This window comes from Ornithorhynchus anatinus, chromosome 13 (assembly GCF_004115215.2).
Source record: "Ornithorhynchus anatinus isolate Pmale09 chromosome 13, mOrnAna1.pri.v4, whole genome shotgun sequence".
NCBI lineage: Eukaryota > Metazoa > Chordata > Mammalia > Monotremata > Ornithorhynchidae > Ornithorhynchus > Ornithorhynchus anatinus.
In genome coordinates, this window is record NC_041740.1 from 5646169 (window position 1) to 5654122 (window position 7954).

General features: G+C 45.0%; 1 non-coding gene across 1 annotated transcript; it reads right to left on the minus strand.

Annotated features, from left to right (window-relative positions):
* Nucleotides 1–6289: 6289 nt before the first annotated feature.
* Nucleotides 6290–6427, minus strand: LOC114816314. The gene has a single exon (XR_003764077.1). It is a non-coding gene; the product is annotated as a small nucleolar RNA SNORA7 (small nucleolar RNA).
* Nucleotides 6428–7954: the final 1527 nt, after the last annotated feature.

Below are 7954 nucleotides of genomic sequence, written 5' to 3' on the forward strand. Positions count from 1 at the left end.
GGGGTTTTGGTCACTGTTTTCAAAAAATGAGAAAAAAAGGATTGAAAGAAGAGGTAGTTTAAGGGTGTGCATGGAGTATTTTTTTATAATGTCAAATTCAGTCCAGGGGAAAGGGAGAGAATCTGGAATGGGGAGAGGGGAGGGTGGACATCAGCTGCAGGAAGAAGTTCTAATTCCAAAGGGTTGAGATAACATCCGGGCACCCAGGAAAATCCCTGGAATAAAAGCCAGGATTACATGAGCCTTGCCCATAATAATTGTGGTATTTGTTAAGTGCTTACTAATGTGCCAAGCACTGCTTTAAGTGCTAGAGAAGATCGGGTTGGATACAGTCCCTGCCCCACATGGGGCTAACACTTTTAGTCCCCATTTTACAGATGAGGTAATTGGGGCACAGATAAGTGAAGTGACTTGCCCAAGGTCACACAGCACATACTTGGCAGAGTCAGGATTAGAACCCAGGTCCTTCTGACTCCCAGGCCCATGCTCTATCCGCTAAGCCACGCTGTTTCTTTCAGTCTTCTCATCAGCCCCAGCACACCTCCTTGTGGCTTCTGCAGTACAGGAAGGCTCTAGGCTCACTGGGTCAGACAGGACAGGGATCTCTCCCTCCTAATCAACCCCTTCCACCCCGACCCTCTCTGCCTCCTCGATCGAAGTAAATCTTGTGTTACTTCTATGAATGGTCCTTATTCCAGCACTTCTGTTTCTAATAATGCCACTGGAACTGTCACAATGAAACTGTGACTTACATGGAAATTTGTCACAATCAAGAGAAAACTCTGCTTTGGTGCCTAAGAAAGAGGACGCCTTGTCGTCTCCCCACCTTTGCCCAAGACACCAAGTCCCTTAACAATGTGAGAGTCATGTCCATTTTAATCTCTTGGTTTAAAACCTGCAAAACACTTTTTCAGTTAGATTTCAATGTCCTTTGAATTCCTTTTCCTGACTTCCAACCAATAAATAATGCAAATTTTAAAAAGGGGCAGTTTCCTGGTCGTTTCCACATTCAGGCTTATCTTTATATATGAAGATGATATCAAGATGAACAAATCCCCTCTACATCTCAAATCAATCGAAGTTATTTATTATTTACTGTGTGCAGAGCACTGTACTAAGCACGTAGGAAAGCACATGCAATTCACAACTTAATCACAGTCATCGTAATAATATTTATTTGAGCACCTACTGGGTGCAAAGCCCCATACTATGCAGTGGGAAAAATACATGAGTAGAAGCCAAATACAGTCCCTGATTTCTTGACTGCAACCTCTACCCTTGAGTTAGCAAAGCAACCAGCTGAAATCTCTTGCCCCTTGCCCAATGGCTACTCTTATTTATGTTTCAATACTGAATGGACACTGGGTATCTATCTACCTTACCACCCTCGATTCCAGCCACGTGAAAGCAACTAGAGCTCCTGTTGGGAAGAGATGATCCAGCGGGTCAAGTTTTTCAACATTCGATATCTTGGAATCTCTATATTTAGGGTTTTTATTGACGTGGACTAAAGGGTCAGATACACACTGAATTTTCTGCAAGGAAAAAAAACATGGATGCTTAGATGAAACAATGCTTATGCTACAAAAATGTGCCGCATTCTCGAGTGAAAAGTGCACATTGATGGTAGCCTAATGCTGTACATCACAGGTGTTCTCGGCATTCAGCACACAAAACAAATATCCTAGCACTATATATACAAATGGATTCACCACTGAGGGTGTAATGCACACCGGATTTGGCGGGGAGAGCGGGGGGCAAAGGACTCAGTGTGCTTGGGTTCTGCTAAAAAGTAATTCTGTCTCCCGCTGATTTAATATCCGACCTCAACGTCCACTCTCCTGACCGGCCAGCTCCCAACAGTGCCTCTGGATTGGTGAGTCTTAGCCACCAACTCACACCAGAGAGTCTGAGCTACTCAGAATGGGAAGGTTAATATGGAGTTATGACAAAAGGCCACACAGCTCAATTTTGTAAAACAGATTTGTGTTGACTCGAGAAGAAAACGAGCATCCTTCTCTAGCTCTTCTACTCACCTACACTCCTATTTCTCACCCCAATTTCTATCAGCACCTGTTGTGACACATTGTCTTCAATTCCTTATCAAAGTGTGTAGCCAGGGGCCGACTAACTGCCAAACCTCAAAATAAAAAAAAAAAATTATGGGAGAGGGGGTGTGAATGGCCCGAGCTTTGATTCTAAATCTGGGAGGGAAAACACTTGTGAGTGTGGGGGTGGGGTGGGGGGGTGTTTATGTGTGCTTATGTATGAGTGGCTGTGTGTCTTTTGTGTAGTTGTGTGACAGACGCTGCAAATGTGTATGTATTTATGTCAGATTGTGTGTCAGTGGCTGTGAGTGAGTGTGCTTGTGTCCCACTGGTGGGCGGTTCAGGTTTCATGTAGATCATTTTTTATTAATAATCTCAAATAGTTCATTACATCAATGCTGCCAGGCTTTTTGAAAAAAAGGCCACGAAACACTCCTGGAATCCCCAACAAATGTAATAATATTTCATTAAACTCCCTCGTAATTACTTGATTTAATCAAGCGTGGTGGGACAGGCTCTCCGCTCTCGCACGTGCCCATGAGAATGAGTGTTGCTATTATTGTTGTGGTCATTACCCTCATGATTATTTTTGATGCGGTTCCCGCTGCCACAGCTCCTGGCCCCTCCTAGCCCCCGGCCGGCTGATTGACCAGCTAAGTGAGACTTTGGGAAGCGGGGACCCTGCCCGTCCAGAGCAGAACAGTGTTGTCTGCTGTTCGCTAGGCTGGGCACAGATGACCCTTGAGGATACTTAAACCAGGTGACTTACTCACGTATTACTCCAGGCACACAGCGTAAAGTGATGACATCATCCCCTCCATTTTGTGGAAGTCCATCCAGGACTTCCTGAACCACCTAGAGTATTTCCCTAGGAGGACCCTCGACCTCACCTCCATTTGCTCCAGAGTCATTGCGTTCTCCTGCCAGATCTTGTGAACCCAGACACTGCTTCTGAGCCCCAGAACTCAGCAACGGGTGCTGAGGTGGAGGGAGGCTGAAACTGAAAATCAAAGTACCTGACAAAAATCATCTGGGGCCCTATCCATGTTGGACAGATGACAGACCACCCCAAAATCTTTCTGTCTGGTACATTTTCCTCTCTTTCATCAAGGTCTCTGGTTGGCACACACCAGCTCAATTTTTGACCCCCTGGCAACTCCCCCAAATCAGAAAGCCATAGTAATCTTCCCCAACCCCTGTCCTCCTCCTCCCCATATCTATCTTCCAAGGTCCTGAAAGAGCGGAAAACCTCTCTGACTCTTCACTCTCATTCCATCCTTCACGTTCTCTCACCCCTGCAATCCCAGCCGTGCCAAAGTAGAAACAAAGATTCAGTCCTGTGAGAGACAGGGAGCGGATCCTATCTAATGATCTCGTAGCTGCGCCAGGGCATAGCACAGTGCTTAGCCCATAGTAAGTGCTTAATAAATGCCCCCATTATATTACCTTGCACTGTCTTCTTCCCTCCTCAACTCCACAGCCCTCCCCATCCCACAAATAATTTCCTCCATTTTATCATCTCCAAAATCTCACCTCCCACAAGAACATCTCAGGTCTTGATGGAGATTGAGGGAGACACACACATAAACACACACCCACACACAATTTGCTGTTATACAGTACAAGCAAGTGGGGAAGCAGCATGGCTTAGTGGCTAGAATATGGGCCTGGGTGTCAGAAGGGCCTGGGTTCTAATGCTGACTGTGTCTAACCATCTGCTGTGTGACCTTGGGCAAGTCACTTAATTTCTCTGTGACTCCATTACCTCATCTGTAAAATGAGGATTAAGACTATGATCCCCATGTGGTACAAGGATTGTGTCCAACCTGATTATCCCGTATCAACCCCAGTGCTTAGAACAGTGCTTGACACATAGTAGGTGCTTAACAAAGAAGCAGAGTGGCTCAGTGGAAAGAGCACAGGCTTTGGAGTCAGGGCTCATGAGTTCGAATCCCAGCTCTGCCACTTGTCGGCTGTGTGACTGTGGGCAAGTCACTTCACTTCTCTGCGCCTCAGTTCCCTCATCTGTAAAATGGGGATTAAGACTGTGAGCCCCACGTGGGACAACCTGATTCCCCTATGTCTACCCCAGCGCTTAGAACAGTGCTCTGCACATAGTAAGCGCTTAACAAATACCAACATTATTATTATTAACAAATACCATTTATTATTGTTATCATTATTTGGCATTTCATCTCCCCATCTTCAAAGGTCTTTTAAAATCACATCTCCTCCAGAAAGCCTTCCCTGATTAATCACTTATCTCCCCATTCTATTCCTCCCTTTCTTCCACTCCAGTGCTTTGGCATCATCTAAGCACTTGGCTACTCCCCTCTCCTTCCGACACCCCAAGTTGTAGCACTACATACATATCTTAAATCTCTGTTTCTTCCCCCTACCTTTAATTTATTTTAGTGTGATGGTAGTAGTAATAGTATTTATTAAGTGCTTACTGTGTGCAGAGCATTGTACTAAGCTCTGGAAGAGGACTGAGCTCCTCTTCCCCCTCTACTCCCTCTGCCATCCCCCCTTTACCTCTCCGCAGCTAAAGCCTCATTTTCCCCTTTTCCCTCTGCTCCTCCACCTCTCCCTTCCCATCCCCACAGCACCGTACTCGTCCGCTCAACTGTATATATTTTCGTTACCCTATTTATTTTGTTAATGAATTGTTCATCGCCTCGATTCTATTTAGTTGCCATTGGTTTTACGAGATGTTCTTCCCCTTGACGCTGTTTATTGCCATTGTTCTTGTCTGTCCGTCTCCCCCGATTAGACTGTAAGCCCGTCAAACGGCAGGGACTGTCTCTATCTGTTGCCGACTTGTTCATCCCAAGCGCTTAGTACAGTGCTCTGCACATAGTAAGCGCTCAATAAATACTATTGAATGAATACACAGTTGGGAATTAGGCAAAGTCCCTGTCCCTCAGGAGGCTCACATTAGTGTCTGTTTCCCCAGTTGGATTGTAAACTCTTTGAAGGTAGGGATAATGTCTACTAAATTTATTATACTTTCATTCATTCAATTGCATTTATAGAGCGCTTACTGTGTGCAAAGCACTGTACTAAGCACTTGGGAGAGTACAATATAACAGTAGAAAGGCACATGCCCTGCCCACAACAACTCTTCCAAGTGCTAAGTAGTGTTCTGCCCAAAATAGGCGTTCAATAAATACCATTGATGAAATAGTATTTATGCCTATGCCTATACATATGCCTATTATTATACTATATATACATATAATATATAAACTACATATTATAAAATATTATCCACGTCACCTCGACTCTGTCCCTTTGCTCTCCCCCCTCTGCCCCACAACGCTTATGTATATATGTATATATCTGTAATTTTATTTATATTGATGTCTGTTTACTTGTTTTGATATGTATATATCTATAATTTTATTTATTTATATTGATGCCTGTTTACTTGTTTTGATGTCTGTCTTCCCCCTTCTAGACTGTAAGCCCGGCGTGGGCAGGAATTGTCTCTCTTTATTGCTGAATTGTACTTTCCAAGCGCTTAGTACAGTGCTCTGCACACAGTAAGCACACAATAAATATGATTGAATGAATGAATATATTACATTATATTGAGCCATTATAAAGGGATATTAATCAATCAATCATATTTATTGAGCGCTTACTGTGTGCAGAGCACTGTACTGTATGCAGAGTACAATATAGCAGAGTTGGAAGACACATTCCCTGCCCAGTCACAGTTTTTGAGTGCTTACTGTGTGCAGAGTACTGTACTATGTGCTTGGGAGAGTACAGTATAACAGAGTTGCTAGGCACATTCCCTGCCCATAAGGAACCTAGCCATCGTTCCCCTTCAGCGAGCCCATTTATGATTTTCTCTTTTTCTCTTCAAGTTCACTGTCCGGACAGGCACTGCTAGAATGTGTTGGTGTACTTTATCCTCTAATCTCACTTTTATTTTAACTTTTTTACACTCATTTTACATAATTTGTTAATTGCATACTATGTGCCAGGCACTGTCCTAAGCACTGGGGTCTTGTCTTATATTGTCGAGTCGTCTCCGATCCATAGCGACTCCATGGACACGTCTCTCCCAGGCTGCCCCACTTCCATCTGCAATCGTTCTGGTAGTGTATCAATAGAGTTTTCTTGGTAAAAATACGAAAGTGGTTTACCAATGCCTTCTTCCGTGCAGTAAACTTGAATTTCTGCCCTCGACTCTCTCCCATGCCACTGCTGCCCAGCACAGGTGAGTTTTGACTTGTAGCAGATTGCTTTCCACTCGCTAGCTACTGCCCAAGCTAGGAATGGAATGAGTAGGCCTCTGCTTGACTCTCCCTCCCCTAGCCAAGAGTGGTTGAGTACCGGAAACTCTCCAGGTGCGATCCTGAGAGGGGAAAGCTCTGGGGTAGACACAAGTTAATCAGGTTGGACACAGTCCATGCCCCACAAGGAGCTCACAGTCTTAATTCCCATTTTACAGGTGAAAGAAATGAGGCACAGAGAAGTGAAGTGACTTGCCCAAGGTCACACTGAAGGCAAGTGGCAGAACTAGGATTAGAACCCAGGTTCTTCTGACTCCCAGGCCCACTAGGCAACTATATCATGCTGTTTTATTCTCTTCCTCTCCCCCCTCCCTGACTTTATATGGATGGGAAATCATAAAACGTAGCTGCAGCATGGCCTAGTGGAAGAGCACAGGCCCGAGAGTGAGAAGGTCATGGGTTCTAATGCTGGCTCTGCTACTTGCCTGCTGTGTGACCTTGGGCAAGTCACTTCACTTCTCTGTGCCTCCATTCCTTCATCTGTAAAATGGGTATTAAGACTGTGAACCCTGTGTGGGACAGGGACTGTGTCCAACTGTATTATCTTGAATATACCCCAGTATTTAGAACAGCGCCTGGCACATAGTAAGCACTTAACAAATACGATTACTGTGATTATTATTATGGTTGCCAAAAGTTGTTGGGGTTTTGTTTTCCACTCCCCCCTAGCAGCATGATCTAGATGATTTCCTGATTGACATAATGGGGATTTTTGTCATCATTCTATCATCAGGGGGCATTCTGGGGACAACGGGGGGCTTCCCCCATAGATGCCGAAAGAAGCAGGCAAAACCCCGTGAGAGTCCGGATAGTTCTCCCGGCAGAGATGGTCCTCCCTTGCCCTCTCTGGAGCATGTAGATCGTTCGTTCTCTAGACTGCTAGCTCTTCCTCTAGCCTGTAAGCTCCTTGTGGGCAAGGAATGTGTCCACCAACTCTGTTATATTGTTATATCGTACTCTCCCAAGCACTTATTACAGACTCTGCTCACAGCGTGGCTCAGTGGAAAGAGCACGGGCTTTGGAGTCAGAGGTCATGGGTTCAAATCCTGGCTCGGCCACTTGTCAGCTGTGTGACTTTGGGCAAGTCACTTAACTTCTCGGTGCCTCGGTTCCCTCATCTGTAAAATGGGGATTCCCCTGTGTCTACCCCAGTGCTTAGAACAGTGCTCGGCACATAGTAAGCGCTTAACAAATACCAACATTATTAATTACGATTGATAGATTGACTGATAGGCTTTTCTTCCCAACACTGCCAGGGTTATTTTGAGTCCAGAAATGACTGAGATAGAAGAGTGCAGGAGGTATGGAGGACATAGTAGGAGATGACAAGATGGGGGATAGCCCCGATGGGGCTTTCTAATGATTTACTGTCATTATCCACTTCTGCCGGGGGACCTTCTGAAAGATACTTAACTTCTCGGTGCCTCAATTTACACAGCTCTAAAACAGGGATAACAACATCTGACTCCACCTCACAGGGATGTTGGGAAGAGCCACGTAAGATAAGTAATAGGAAGGTATTTTGGAAAATGAAAGGGATCATTATAGCAGGGGGGTGAGCTGAGGCAGGTAAAGAAGGCCTGAGGCCAGTGTCGGGGG